The sequence below is a fragment of the Phalangium opilio genome, unplaced genomic scaffold (assembly GCF_054372755.1).
Source record: "Phalangium opilio isolate 3A_F unplaced genomic scaffold, DU_Popi_V2 ptg000106l_1, whole genome shotgun sequence".
Lineage (NCBI taxonomy): Eukaryota > Metazoa > Arthropoda > Arachnida > Opiliones > Phalangiidae > Phalangium > Phalangium opilio.
This window is the reverse complement of record NW_028324208.1, coordinates 2,063,801-2,077,577: the sequence shown is the minus strand read 5'-3', so window position 1 is coordinate 2,077,577 and position 13,777 is coordinate 2,063,801. Positions and strand designations below refer to the sequence as shown.

At 43.2% G+C, this 13,777-nt stretch overlaps 7 non-coding genes across 7 annotated transcripts; all 7 read left to right on the top strand.

Annotated features, from left to right (window-relative positions):
- The first annotated feature begins 2,071 nt into the window (after window positions 1-2,071).
- Window positions 2,072-2,193, top strand: TRNAL-CAA (transfer RNA leucine (anticodon CAA)). Its single transcript has 2 exons — window positions 2,072-2,109; window positions 2,148-2,193. It is a non-coding gene; the product is annotated as a tRNA-Leu (tRNA).
- A 1,374-nt stretch (window positions 2,194-3,567) lies between these two features.
- Window positions 3,568-3,688, top strand: TRNAL-AAG (transfer RNA leucine (anticodon AAG)). Its single transcript has 2 exons — window positions 3,568-3,605; window positions 3,653-3,688. It is a non-coding gene; the product is annotated as a tRNA-Leu (tRNA).
- Window positions 3,689-9,170: 5,482 nt separating this feature from the next.
- TRNAL-AAG (transfer RNA leucine (anticodon AAG)) lies at window positions 9,171-9,291 on the top strand. Its single transcript has 2 exons — window positions 9,171-9,208; window positions 9,256-9,291. It is a non-coding gene; the product is annotated as a tRNA-Leu (tRNA).
- Window positions 9,292-10,287: 996 nt separating this feature from the next.
- On the top strand, window positions 10,288-10,409 carry TRNAL-CAA (transfer RNA leucine (anticodon CAA)). The gene is made up of 2 exons: window positions 10,288-10,325; window positions 10,364-10,409. It is a non-coding gene; the product is annotated as a tRNA-Leu (tRNA).
- An 815-nt stretch (window positions 10,410-11,224) lies between these two features.
- Window positions 11,225-11,346, top strand: TRNAL-CAA (transfer RNA leucine (anticodon CAA)). Its single transcript has 2 exons — window positions 11,225-11,262; window positions 11,301-11,346. It is a non-coding gene; the product is annotated as a tRNA-Leu (tRNA).
- A 1,202-nt stretch (window positions 11,347-12,548) lies between these two features.
- TRNAL-AAG (transfer RNA leucine (anticodon AAG)) lies at window positions 12,549-12,669 on the top strand. The gene is made up of 2 exons: window positions 12,549-12,586; window positions 12,634-12,669. It is a non-coding gene; the product is annotated as a tRNA-Leu (tRNA).
- Window positions 12,670-13,295: 626 nt separating this feature from the next.
- Window positions 13,296-13,417, top strand: TRNAL-CAA (transfer RNA leucine (anticodon CAA)). Its single transcript has 2 exons — window positions 13,296-13,333; window positions 13,372-13,417. It is a non-coding gene; the product is annotated as a tRNA-Leu (tRNA).
- The last annotated feature ends 360 nt before the right edge of the window (window positions 13,418-13,777 follow it).

The window sequence follows — 13,777 nt, the reverse complement described above, 5'->3', positions numbered from 1 at the left end:
TTAGAGATGTAATTCATAAAACGTCCAAATTTCATAAAACCTCGTCAGGATGGCCGAGCGATCTAAGGCACCAAACTCAAGGGACTTGGTTTCCTTCGTTCACGAGGTGAATATGTGTATTCTGGTCCTCGTATGTGTGCGTGGGTTCGATTCCCATTTCTGACACGATATGTTTTATGAAATTTACTGGAATAGATGTAATTTTTAAACGGTCCAAATGACGTACAACCAAGTCGGGATGGCCGAGCGGTCTAAGGCGCCAGACTCAAGGGACTTACGTTTCCTTCGTTCACGAGTTGAATCTGTGTATTCTGGTCCTCGTGTGAGGGCGTGGGTTCGAATCCCAGTTCTGACACGATATGTTTAAGAAATTAACTGTTAGAGATGTAATTCATAAAACGTCCAAATTGCATAAAACCACGTCAGAATGGCCGAGCGATCTAAGGCGCCAAACTCAAGGGACTTAGTTTCCTTAGTTCATGATGTGAATCTGTGTATTCTGGTCCTCGTATGAGGGCGTGGGTTCGAATCCCACTTCTGACACGATATGTTTTTAGAATTTAGATGTTAGAGATGTAATTTATAAAACGTCCAAATTTCAAAAAACCACGTCAGAATGGCCGAGCGGTCTAAGGCGCAAGACTCAAGGTATTTAGTTTCCTTCGTTCACGAAGTGAATCTGTGTATTCTGGTCCTTCGAATCCCACTTCTGACACGATATGTTTTATGAAATTAAATGGAAGAGATGTAATTTATAAAACGTCCAAATTGCATAAAACTATGTGAGGATTACCGATCGGTCTAAGGCGCCAAACTCAAAGGACTTAGTTTCCTTCGTTCACGAGGTGAATCTGTGTATTCTGGTCCTCGTATGAGGGCGTGGGTTCGAATCCCACTTCTGACATGATATGTTTTATGAAATTAAATGGAAGAGATGTAATTTATAAAACGTCCAAATTGCATAAAACTATGTGAGGATTACCGATCGGTCTAAGGCGCCAAACTCAAAGGACTTAGTTTCCTTCGTTCACGAGGTGAATCTGTGTATTCTGGTCCTCGTATGAGGGCGTGGGTTCGAATCCCACTTCTGACACGATATGTTTTTAGAATTTAGATGTTAGAGATGTAATTTATAAAACGTCCAAATTTCAAAAAACCACGTCAGAATGGCCGAGCGGTCTAAGGCGCAAGACTCAAGGTATTTAGTTTCCTTCGTTCACGAAGTGAATCTGTGTATTCTGGTCCTTCGAATCCCACTTCTGACACGATATGTTTTATGAAATTAAATGGAAGAGATGTAATTTATAAAACGTCCAAATTGCATAAAACTATGTGAGGATTACCGATCGGTCTAAGGCGCCAAACTCAAAGGACTTAGTTTCCTTCGTTCACGAGGTGAATCTGTGTATTCTGGTCCTCGTATGAGGGCGTGGGTTCGAATCCCACTTCTGACATGATATGTTTTATGAAATTAAATGGAAGAGATGTAATTTATAAAACGTCCAAATTGCATAAAACTATGTGAGGATTACCGATCGGTCTAAGGCGCCAAACTCAAAGGACTTAGTTTCCTTCGTTCACGAGGTGAATCTGTGTATTCTGGTCCTCGTATGAGGGCGTGGGTTCCAATCCCACTTCTGACACGATATGTTTTTAGAATTTAGATGTTAGAGATGTAATTTATAAAACGTCCAAATTTCAAAAAACCACGTCAGAATGGCCGAGCGGTCTAAGGCGCAAGACTCAAGGTATTTAGTTTCCTTCGTTCACGAAGTGAATCTGTGTATTCTGGTCCTTCGAATCCCACTTCTGACACGATATGTTTTATGAAATTAAATGGAAGAGATGTAATTTATAAAACGTCCAAATTGCATAAAACTATGTGAGGATTACCGATCGGTCTAAGGCGCCCAACTCAAAGGACTTAGTTTCCTTCGTTCACGAGGTGAATCTGTGTATTCTGGTCCTCGTATGAGGGCGTGGGTTCGAATCCCACTTCTGACATGATATGTTTTATGAAATTAACTGTTAGAGATGTAATTTATAAAACGTCCAAATTACATTAAACCACGTCAGGATGGCCGAGCGGTCTAAGGCGCCAGACTCAAGGGACTTGGTTTCCTTCGTTCACGAGGTGAATCTGTGTATTCTGGTCCTCGTATGAGGGCGTGGGTTCGAATCCCACTTCTGACACGATATGTTTTATGAAATTACCTGGAAGAGATGTAATTTATAAAACGTCTAGATTACGTACAACCACGTCAGGATGGCCAAGCGGTCTAAGGCGCCAAACTCAAGGGACTTAGTTTCCTTCGTTCATGATGTGAATCTGTGTATTCTGGTCCTCGTATGAGGGCGTGGGTTCGAATCCCACTTCTGACACGACATGTTTTTTGAAATTAGCTGTTAGAGATGTAATTTATAAAACGTCCAAATTGCAAAAAATCACGTCAGGATGGCCGAGCGGTCTAAGGCGCAAGACTCAAGGTACTTAGTTTCCTTCGTTCACGAAGTGAATCTGTGTATTCTGGTCCTTCGAATCCCACTTCTGACACGATATGTTTTATGAAATTAAATGGAAGAGATGTAATTTATAAAACGTCCAAATTGCATAAAACTATGTCAGGATTACCGACCGGTCTAAGGCGCCAAACTCAAATGACTTAGTTTCCTTCGTTCACGAGGTGAATCTGTGTATTCTGGTCCTCGTATGAAGGCGTGGGTTCGAATCCCACTTCTGACATGATATGTTTTATGAAATTAACTGTTAGAGATGTAATTTATAAAACGTCCAAATTGCATAAAACCACGTCAGGATGGCCACGCGGTCTAAGGCGCCTGACCCAAGGGTCTTACTTTCCTTCGTTCGCGAGGTGAATATGTGTATTCTGGTCCTCGTATGTGTGCGTGGGTTCGATTCCCATTTCTGACACGATATGTTTTATGAAATTTACTGGAATAGATGTAATTTTTAAACGGTCCAAATGACATACAACCAAGTCGGGATGGCCGAGCGGTCTAAGGCGCCAGACTCAAGGGACTTAAGTTTCCTTCGTTCACGAGTTGAATCTGTGTATTCTGGTCCTCGTATGAGGGCGTGGGTTCGAATTCCACTTCTGACACGATATGTTTTTAGAAATTAGCTGTTAGAGATGTAATTCATAAAATGTCCAAATTGCATAAAACCACGTCAGGATGGCCGATCGGTCTAAGGCGCCCAACTCAAGGGACTTAGTTTTCTTCGTTCATGATGTGAATCTGTGTATTCAGGTCCTCGTATGAGGGCGTGGGTTCGAATCCCACTTCTGACACGATATGTTTTATGAAATTAACTGTTAGAGATGTAATTTATAAAACGTCCAAATTGCAAAAAACCACGTCAGGATGGCCGAGCGGTCTAAGGCGCCAGACTCAAGGGACTTAGTTTCCTTCGTTCACGAGGTGAATCTGTGTATTCTGTTCCTCGTAGTAGGGCGTGGGTTCCAATCCCACTTCTGACACGATATGTTTTATGAAATTACCTGGAAGAGATGTAATTTATAAAACGTCTAGATTACGTACAACCACGTCAGGATGGCCGAGCGGTCTAAGGCGCAGACTCAAGGGACTTAGTTTCCTTCGTTCACGAGGTGAATTTGTGTATTCTGGTCCTCGTATGAGGGCGTGGGTTCGAATCCCACTTCTGACACGGTATGTTTTATGAAATTAAATGGAAGAGATGTAATTTATAAAACGTCTAGATTACGTACAACCAGGTCAGGATGGCCGAGCGATCTAAGGCGCCAAACTCAAGGGACTTAGTTTCCTTCGTTCATGATGTGAATCTGTGTATTCTGGTCCTCGTATGAGGGCGTGGGTTCGAATCCCACTTCTGACACGATATGTTTTCAGAAATTAGCTGTTAGAGATGTAATTCATAAAACGTCCAAATTGCACAAAACCACGTAAGGATGGCCGATCGGTCTAAGGCGCCCAACTCAAGGGACTTAGTTTTCTTCGTTCATGATGTGAATCTGTGTATTCTGGTCCTCGTATGAGGGCGTGGGTGCGAATCCCACTTCTGACACGATATGTTTTATGAAATTAACTGGAAGAGATGTAATTTATGAAACCTCCAAATTGCATAAAACCATGACCGAGCGGTCTAAGGCGCCAGACTCAAGGGACTTGGTTTCCTTCGTTCACGAGGTGAATCTTTGTATTCTGGTCCTCGTATGAGGGCGAGGGTTCGAATCCCACTTCTGACACGATATGTTTTATGAAATTAACTGTTAGAGATGTAATTTATAAAACGTCCAAATTGCAAAAACCCACGTCAGGATGGCCGAGAGGTCTAAGGCGCCCAACTCAAGGGACTTAGTTTTCTTCGTTCATGATGTGAATCTGTGTATTCTGGTCCTCGTATGAGGGCGTGGGTGCGAATCCCACTTCTGACACGATATGTTTTATGAAATTAACTGGAAGAGATGTAATTTATGAAACCTCCAAATTGCATAAAACCATGACCGAGCGGTCTAAGGCGCCAGACTCAAGGGACTTGGTTTCCTTCGTTCACGAGGTGAATCTTTGTATTCTGGTCCTCGTATGAGGGCGTAAGTTCGAATCCCAGTTCTGACACGATATGTTTTAAGAAATTAACTGTTAGAGATGTAATTCATAAAACGTCCAAATTTCATAAAACCTCGTCAGGATGGCCGAGCGATCTAAGGCGCCAAACTCAAGGGACTTGGTTTCCTTCGTTCACGAGGTGAATCTGTGTATTCTGGTCCTCGTATGAAGGCGTGGGTTCGAATCCCACTTCTGACATGATATGTTTTATGAAATTAACTATTAGAGATGTAATTTATAAAACGTCCAAATTGCATAAAACCACGTCAGGATGGCCGAGCGGTCTAAGGCGCCAGACTCAAGGGACTTGGTTTCCTTCGTTCACGAGGTGAATCTGTGTATTCTGGTCCTCGTAGTAGGGCGTGGGTTCGAATCCCACTTCTGACACGATATGTTTTATGAAATTAAATGGAAGAGATGTAATTTATAAAACGTCCAAATTGCATAAAACTATGTCAGGATTACCGACCGGTCTAAGGCGCCAAACTCAAGGGACTTAGTTTCCTTCGTTCACGAGGTGAATCTGTGTATTCTGGTCCTCGTATGAAGGCGTGGGTTCGAATCCCACTTCTGACATGATATGTTTTATGAAATTAACTGTTAGAGATGTAATTTATAAAACGTCCAAATTGCATAAAACCACGTCAGGATGGCCACGCGGTCTAAGGCGCCAGACTCAAGGGGCTTGGTTTCCTTCGTTCACGAGGTGAATCTGTGTATTCTGGTCCTCGTATTAGGGCGTAGGTTCGAATCCCACTTCTGACACGATATGTTTTATGAAATTACCTGGAAGAGATGTAATTTATAAAACGTCTAGACTACGTACAACCACGTCAGGATGGCCAAGCGGTCTAAGGCGCCTGACCCAAGGGTCTTACTTTCCTTCGTTCGCGAGGTGAATATGTGTATTCTGGTCCTCGTATGTGTGCGTGGGTTCGATTCCCATTTCTGACACGATATGTTTTATGAAATTTACTGGAATAGATGTAATTTTTAAACGGTCCAAATGACGTACAACCAAGTCGGGATGGCCGAGCGGTCTAAGGCGCCAGACTTAAGGGACTTAAGTTTCCTTCGTTCACGAGTTGAATCTGTGTATTCTGGTCCTCGTGTGAGGGGGTGGGTTCGAATCCCAGTTCTGACACGATATGTTTAAGAAATTAACTGTTAGAGATGTAATTCATAAAACGTCCAAATTGCATAAAACCACGTCAGGATGGCCGAGCGGTCTAAGGCGCCAGACTCAAGGGACTTAGTTTCCTTCGTTCACGAGGTGAATCTGTGTATTCTGGTCCTCGTAGTAGGGCGTGGGTTCGAATCCCACTTCTGACACGATATGTTTTATGAAATTAACTGTTAGAGATGTAATTTATAAAACGTCCAAATTGCAAAAACCCACGTCAGGATGACCATGCGGTCTAAGGCGCCTGACCCAAGGGTCTTACTTTCCTTCGTTCGCGAGGTGAATCTGTGTATTCTGGTCCTCGTATGAGGGCGAAAGTTCGAATCCCAGTTCTGACACGATATGTTTTAAGAAATTAACTGTTAGAGATGTAATTCATAAAACGTCCAAATTTCATAAAACCTCGTCAGGATGGCCGAGCGATCTAAGGCACCAAACTCAAGGGACTTGGTTTCCTTCGTTCACGAGGTGAATATGTGTATTCTGGTCCTCGTATGTGTGCGTGGGTTCGATTCCCATTTCTGACACGATATGTTTTATGAAATTTACTGGAATAGATGTAATTTTTAAACGGTCCAAATGACGTACAACCAAGTCGGGATGGCCGAGCGGTCTAAGGCGCCAGACTCAAGGGACTTACGTTTCCTTCGTTCACGAGTTGAATCTGTGTATTCTGGTCCTCGTGTGAGGGCGTGGGTTCGAATCCCAGTTCTGACACGATATGTTTAAGAAATTAACTGTTAGAGATGTAATTCATAAAACGTCCAAATTGCATAAAACCACGTCAGAATGGCCGAGCGATCTAAGGCGCCAAACTCAAGGGACTTAGTTTCCTTAGTTCATGATGTGAATCTGTGTATTCTGGTCCTCGTATGAGGGCGTGGGTTCGAATCCCACTTCTGACACGATATGTTTTTAGAATTTAGATGTTAGAGATGTAATTTATAAAACGTCCAAATTTCAAAAAACCACGTCAGAATGGCCGAGCGGTCTAAGGCGCAAGACTCAAGGTATTTAGTTTCCTTCGTTCACGAAGTGAATCTGTGTATTCTGGTCCTTCGAATCCCACTTCTGACACGATATGTTTTATGAAATTAAATGGAAGAGATGTAATTTATAAAACGTCCAAATTGCATAAAACTATGTGAGGATTACCGATCGGTCTAAGGCGCCAAACTCAAAGGACTTAGTTTCCTTCGTTCACGAGGTGAATCTGTGTATTCTGGTCCTCGTATGAGGGCGTGGGTTCGAATCCCACTTCTGACATGATATGTTTTATGAAATTAAATGGAAGAGATGTAATTTATAAAACGTCCAAATTGCATAAAACTATGTGAGGATTACCGATCGGTCTAAGGCGCCAAACTCAAAGGACTTAGTTTCCTTCGTTCACGAGGTGAATCTGTGTATTCTGGTCCTCGTATGAGGGCGTGGGTTCCAATCCCACTTCTGACACGATATGTTTTTAGAATTTAGATGTTAGAGATGTAATTTATAAAACGTCCAAATTTCAAAAAACCACGTCAGAATGGCCGAGCGGTCTAAGGCGCAAGACTCAAGGTATTTAGTTTCCTTCGTTCACGAAGTGAATCTGTGTATTCTGGTCCTTCGAATCCCACTTCTGACACGATATGTTTTATGAAATTAAATGGAAGAGATGTAATTTATAAAACGTCCAAATTGCATAAAACTATGTGAGGATTACCGATCGGTCTAAGGCGCCAAACTCAAAGGACTTAGTTTCCTTCGTTCACGAGGTGAATCTGTGTATTCTGGTCCTCGTATGAGGGCGTGGGTTCGAATCCCACTTCTGACATGATATGTTTTATGAAATTAACTGTTAGAGATGTAATTTATAAAACGTCCAAATTACATTAAACCACGTCAGGATGGCCGAGCGGTCTAAGGCGCCAGACTCAAGGGACTTGGTTTCCTTCGTTCACGAGGTGAATCTGTGTATTCTGGTCCTCGTATGAGGGCGTGGGTTCGAATCCCACATCTGACACGATATGTTTTATGAAATTACCTGGAAGAGATGTAATTTATAAAACGTCTAGATTACGTACAACCACGTCAGGATGGCCAAGCGGTCTAAGGCGCCAAACTCAAGGGACTTAGTTTCCTTCGTTCATGATGTGAATCTGTGTATTCTGGTCCTCGTATGAGGGCGTGGGTTCGAATCCCACTTCTGACACGACATGTTTTTTGAAATTAGCTGTTAGAGATGTAATTTATAAAACGTCCAAATTGCAAAAAATCACGTCAGGATGGCCGAGCGGTCTAAGGCGCAAGACTCAAGGTACTTAGTTTCCTTCGTTCACGAAGTGAATCTGTGTATTCTGGTCCTTCGAATCCCACTTCTGACACGATATGTTTTATGAAATTAAATGGAAGAGATGTAATTTATAAAACGTCCAAATTGCATAAAACTATGTCAGGATTACCGACCGGTCTAAGGCGCCAAACTCAAGGGACTTAGTTTCCTTCGTTCACGAGGTGAATCTGTGTATTCTGGTCCTCGTATGAAGGCGTGGGTTCGAATCCCACTTCTGACATGATATGTTTTATGAAATTAACTGTTAGAGATGTAATTTATAAAACGTCCAAATTGCATAAAACCACGTCAGGATGGCCACGCGGTCTAAGGCGCCTGACCCAAGGGTCTTACTTTCCTTCGTTCGCGAGGTGAATATGTGTATTCTGGTCCTCGTATGTGTGCGTGGGTTCGATTCCCATTTCTGACACGATATGTTTTATGAAATTTACTGGAATAGATGTAATTTTTAAACGGTGCAAATGACATACAACCAAGTCGGGATGGCCGAGCGGTCTAAGGCGCCAGACTCAAGGGACTTAAGTTTCCTTCGTTCACGAGTTGAATCTGTGTATTCTGGTCCTCGTATGAGGGCGTGGGTTCGAATTCCACTTCTGACACGATATGTTTTTAGAAATTAGCTGTTAGAGATGTAATTCATAAAATGTCCAAATTGCATAAAACCACGTCAGGATGGCCGATCGGTCTAAGGCGCCCAACTCAAGGGACTTAGTTTTCTTCGTTCATGATGTGAATCTGTGTATTCAGGTCCTCGTATGAGGGCGTGGGTTCGAATCCCACTTCTGACACGATATGTTTTATGAAATTAACTGTTAGAGATGTAATTTATAAAACGTCCAAATTGCAAAAAACCACGTCAGGATGGCCGAGCGGTCTAAGGCGCCAGACTCAAGGGACTTAGTTTCCTTCGTTCACGAGGTGAATCTGTGTATTCTGTTCCTCGTAGTAGGGCGTGGGTTCCAATCCCACTTCTGACACGATATGTTTTATGAAATTACCTGGAAGAGATGTAATTTATAAAACGTCTAGATTACGTACAACCACGTCAGGATGGCCGAGCGGTCTAAGGCGCAGACTCAAGGGACTTAGTTTCCTTCGTTCACGAGGTGAATCTGTGTATTCTGGTCCTCGTATGAGGGCGTGGGTTCGAATCCCACTTCTGACACGGTATGTTTTATGAAATTAAATGGAAGAGATGTAATTTATAAAACGTCTAGATTACGTACAACCAGGTCAGGATGGCCGAGCGATCTAAGGCGCCAAACTCAAGGGACTTAGTTTCCTTCGTTCATGATGTGAATCTGTGTATTCTGGTCCTCGTATGAGGGCGTGGGTTCGAATCCCACTTCTGACACGATATGTTTTCAGAAATTAGCTGTTAGAGATGTAATTCATAAAACGTCCAAATTGCACAAAACCACGTAAGGATGGCCGATCGGTCTAAGGCGCCCAACTCAAGGGACTTAGTTTTCTTCGTTCATGATGTGAATCTGTGTATTCTGGTCCTCGTATGAGGGCGTGGGTGCGAATCCCACTTCTGACACGATATGTTTTATGAAATTAACTGGAAGAGATGTAATTTATGAAACCTCCAAATTGCATAAAACCATGACCGAGCGGTCTAAGGCGCCAGACTCAAGGGACTTGGTTTCCTTCGTTCACGAGGTGAATCTTTGTATTCTGGTCCTCGTATGAGGGCGAGGGTTCGAATCCCACTTCTGACACGATATGTTTTATGAAATTAACTGTTAGAGATGTAATTTATAAAACGTCCAAATTGCAAAAACCCACGTCAGGATGGCCGAGAGGTCTAAGGCGCCCAACTCAAGGGACTTAGTTTTCTTCGTTCATGATGTGAATCTGTGTATTCTGGTCCTCGTATGAGGGCGTGGGTGCGAATCCCACTTCTGACACGATATGTTTTATGAAATTAACTGGAAGAGATGTAATTTATGAAACCTCCAAATTGCATAAAACCATGACCGAGCGGTCTAAGGCGCCAGACTCAAGGGACTTGGTTTCCTTCGTTCACGAGGTTAATCTTTGTATTCTGGTCCTCGTATGAGGGCGAGGGTTCGAATCCCACTTCTGACACGATATGTTTTATGAAATTAACTGTTAGAGATGTAATTTATTAAACGTCCAAATTGCAAAAACCCACGTCAGGATGGCCGAGCGGTCTAAGGCGCCAGACTCAAGGGACTTAGTTTCCTTCGTTCACGAGGTGAATCTGTGTATTCTGGTCCTCGTATGAGGGCGTGGGTTCGAATCCCACTTCTGACACGGTATGTTTTATGAAATTAAATGGAAGAGATGTAATTTATAAAACGTCTAGATTACGTACAACCACGTCAGGATGGCCAAGAGGTCTAAGGCGCCTGACCCAAGGGTCTTACTTTCCTTCGTTCGCGAGGTGAATCTGTGTATTCTGGTCCTCGTATGAGGGCGTAAGTTCGAATCCCAGTTCTGACACGATATGTTTTAAGAAATTAACTGTTAGAGATGTAATTCATAAAACGTCCAAATTGCATAAAACCACGTCAGGATGGCCGAGCGATCTAAGGCGCCAAACTCAAGGGACTTAGTTTCCTTCGTTCATGATGTGAATCTGTGTATTCTGGTCCTCGTATGAGGGCGTGGGTTCGAATCCCACTTCTGACACGATATGTTTTCAGAAATTAGCTGTTAGAGATGTAATTCATAAAACGTCCAAATTGCATAAAACCACGTCAGGATGGCCGATCGGTCTAAGGCGCCCAACTCAAGGGACTTAGTTTTCTTCGTTCATGATGTGAATCTGTGTATTCTGATCCTCGTATGAGGGCGTGGGTGCGAATCCCACTTCTGACACGATATGTTTTATGAAATTAACTGGAAGAGATGTAATTTATGAAACCTCCAAATTGCATAAAACCATGACCGAGCGGTCTAAGGCGCCAGACTCAAGGGACTTGGTTTCCTTCGTTCACGAGGTGAATCTTTGTATTCTGGTCCTCGTATGAGGGCGAGGGTTCGAATCCCACTTCTGACACGATATGTTTTATGAAATTAACTGTTAGAGATGTAATTTATAAAACGTCCAAATTGCAAAAACCCACGTCAGGATGGCCGAGCGGTCTAAGGCGCCAGACTCAAGGGACTTAGTTTCTTTCGTTCACGAGGTGAATCTGTGTATTCTGGTCCTCGTATGAGGGCGTGGGTTCGAATCCCACTTCTGACGCGGTATGTTTTATGAAATTAAATGGAAGAGATGTAATTTATAAAACGTCTAGATTACGTACAACCAGGTCAGGATGGCCAAGCGGTCTAAGGCGCCTGACCCAAGGGTCTTACTTTCCTTCGTTCGCGAGGTGAATCTGTGTATTCTGGTCCTCGTATGAGGGCGTGGGTTCGAATCCCACTTCTGACACGATATGTTTTATGAAATTACCTGGAAGAGATGTAATTTATAAAACGTCTAGATTACGTACAACCACGTCAGGATGGCCAAGCGGTCTAAGGCGCCAAACTCAAGGGACTTAGTTTCCTTCGTTCACGAGGTGAATCTGTGTATTCTGGTCCTCGTATGAAGGCGTGGGTTCGAATCCCACTTCTGACATGATATGTTTTATGAAATTAACTGTTAGAGATGTAATTTATAAAACGTCCAAATTGCATAAAACCACGTCAGGATGGCCACGCGGTCTAAGGCGCCTGACCCAAGGGTCTTACTTTCCTTCGTTCGCGAGGTGAATATGTGTATTCTGGTCCTCGTATGTGTGCGTGGGTTCGATTCCCATTTCTGACACGATATGTTTTATGAAATTTACTGGAATAGATGTAATTTTTAAACGGTCCAAATGACATACAACCAAGTCGGGATGGCCGAGCGGTCTAAGGCGCCAGACTCAAGGGACTTAAGTTTCCTTCGTTCACGAGTTGAATCTGTGTATTCTGGTCCTCGTATGAGGGCGTGGGTTCGAATTCCACTTCTGACACGATATGTTTTTAGAAATTAGATGTTAGAGATGTAATTCATAAAATGTCCAAATTGCATAAAACCACGTCAGGATGGCCGATCGGTCTAAGGCGCCCAACTCAAGGGACTTAGTTTTCTTCGTTCATGATGTGAATCTGTGTATTCAGGTCCTCGTATGAGGGCGTGGGTTCGAATCCCACTTCTGACACGATATGTTTTATGAAATTAACTGTTAGAGATGTAATTTATAAAACGTCCAAATTGCAAAAAACCACGTCAGGATGGCCGAGCGGTCTAAGGCGCCAGACTCAAGGGACTTAGTTTCCTTCGTTCACGAGGTGAATCTGTGTATTCTGTTCCTCGTAGTAGGGCGTGGGTTCCAATCCCACTTCTGACACGATATGTTTTATGAAATTACCTGGAAGAGATGTAATTTATAAAACGTCTAGATTACGTACAACCACGTCAGGATGGCCGAGCGGTCTAAGGCGCAGACTCAAGGGACTTAGTTTCCTTCGTTCACGAGGTGAATCTGTGTATTCTGGTCCTCGTATGAGGGCGTGGGTTCGAATCCCACTTCTGACACGGTATGTTTTATGAAATTAAATGGAAGAGATGTAATTTATAAAACGTCTAGATTACGTACAACCAGGTCAGGATGGCCGAGCGATCTAAGGCGCCAAACTCAAGGGACTTAGTTTCCTTCGTTCATGATGTGAATCTGTGTATTCTGGTCCTCGTATGAGGGCGTGGGTTCGAATCCCACTTCTGACACGATATGTTTTCAGAAATTAGCTGTTAGAGATGTAATTCATAAAACGTCCAAATTGCACAAAACCACGTAAGGATGGCCGATCGGTCTAAGGCGCCCAACTCAAGGGACTTAGTTTTCTTCGTTCATGATGTGAATCTGTGTATTCTGATCCTCGTATGAGGGCGTGGGTGCGAATCCCACTTCTGACACGATATGTTTTATGAAATTAACTGGAAGAGATGTAATTTATGAAACCTCCAAATTGCATAAAACCATGACCGAGCGGTCTAAGGCGCCAGACTCAAGGGATTTGGTTTCCTTCGTTCACGAGGTGAATCTTTGTATTCTGGTCCTCGTATGAGGGCGAGGGTTCGAATCCCACTTCTGACCCGATATGTTTTATGAAAGTAACTGTTAGAGACGTAATTTATAAAACGTCCAAATTGCAAAAACCCACGTCAGGATGGCCGAGCGGTCTAAGGCGCCAGACTCAAGGGACTTAGTTTCCTTCGTTCACGAGGTGAATCTGTGTATTCTGGTCCTCGTATGAGGGCGTGGGTTCGAATCCCACTTCTGACGCGGTATGTTTTATGAAATTAAATGGAAGAGATGTAATTTATAAAACGTCTAGATTACGTACAACCAGGTCAGGATGGCCAAGCGGTCTAAGGCGCCTGACCCAAGGGTCTTACTTTCCTTCGTTCGCGAGGTGAATCTGTGTATTCTGGTCCTCGTATGAGGGCGTAAGTTCGAATCCCAGTTCTGACACGATATGTTTTAAGAAATTAACTGTTAGAGATGTAATTCATAAAACGTCCAAATTGCATAAAACCACGTCAGGATGGCCGAGCGATCTAAGGCGCCAAACTCAAGGGACTTAGTTTCCCTCGTTCATGATGTGAATCTGTGTATTCTGGTCCTCGTATGAGGGCGTGGGTT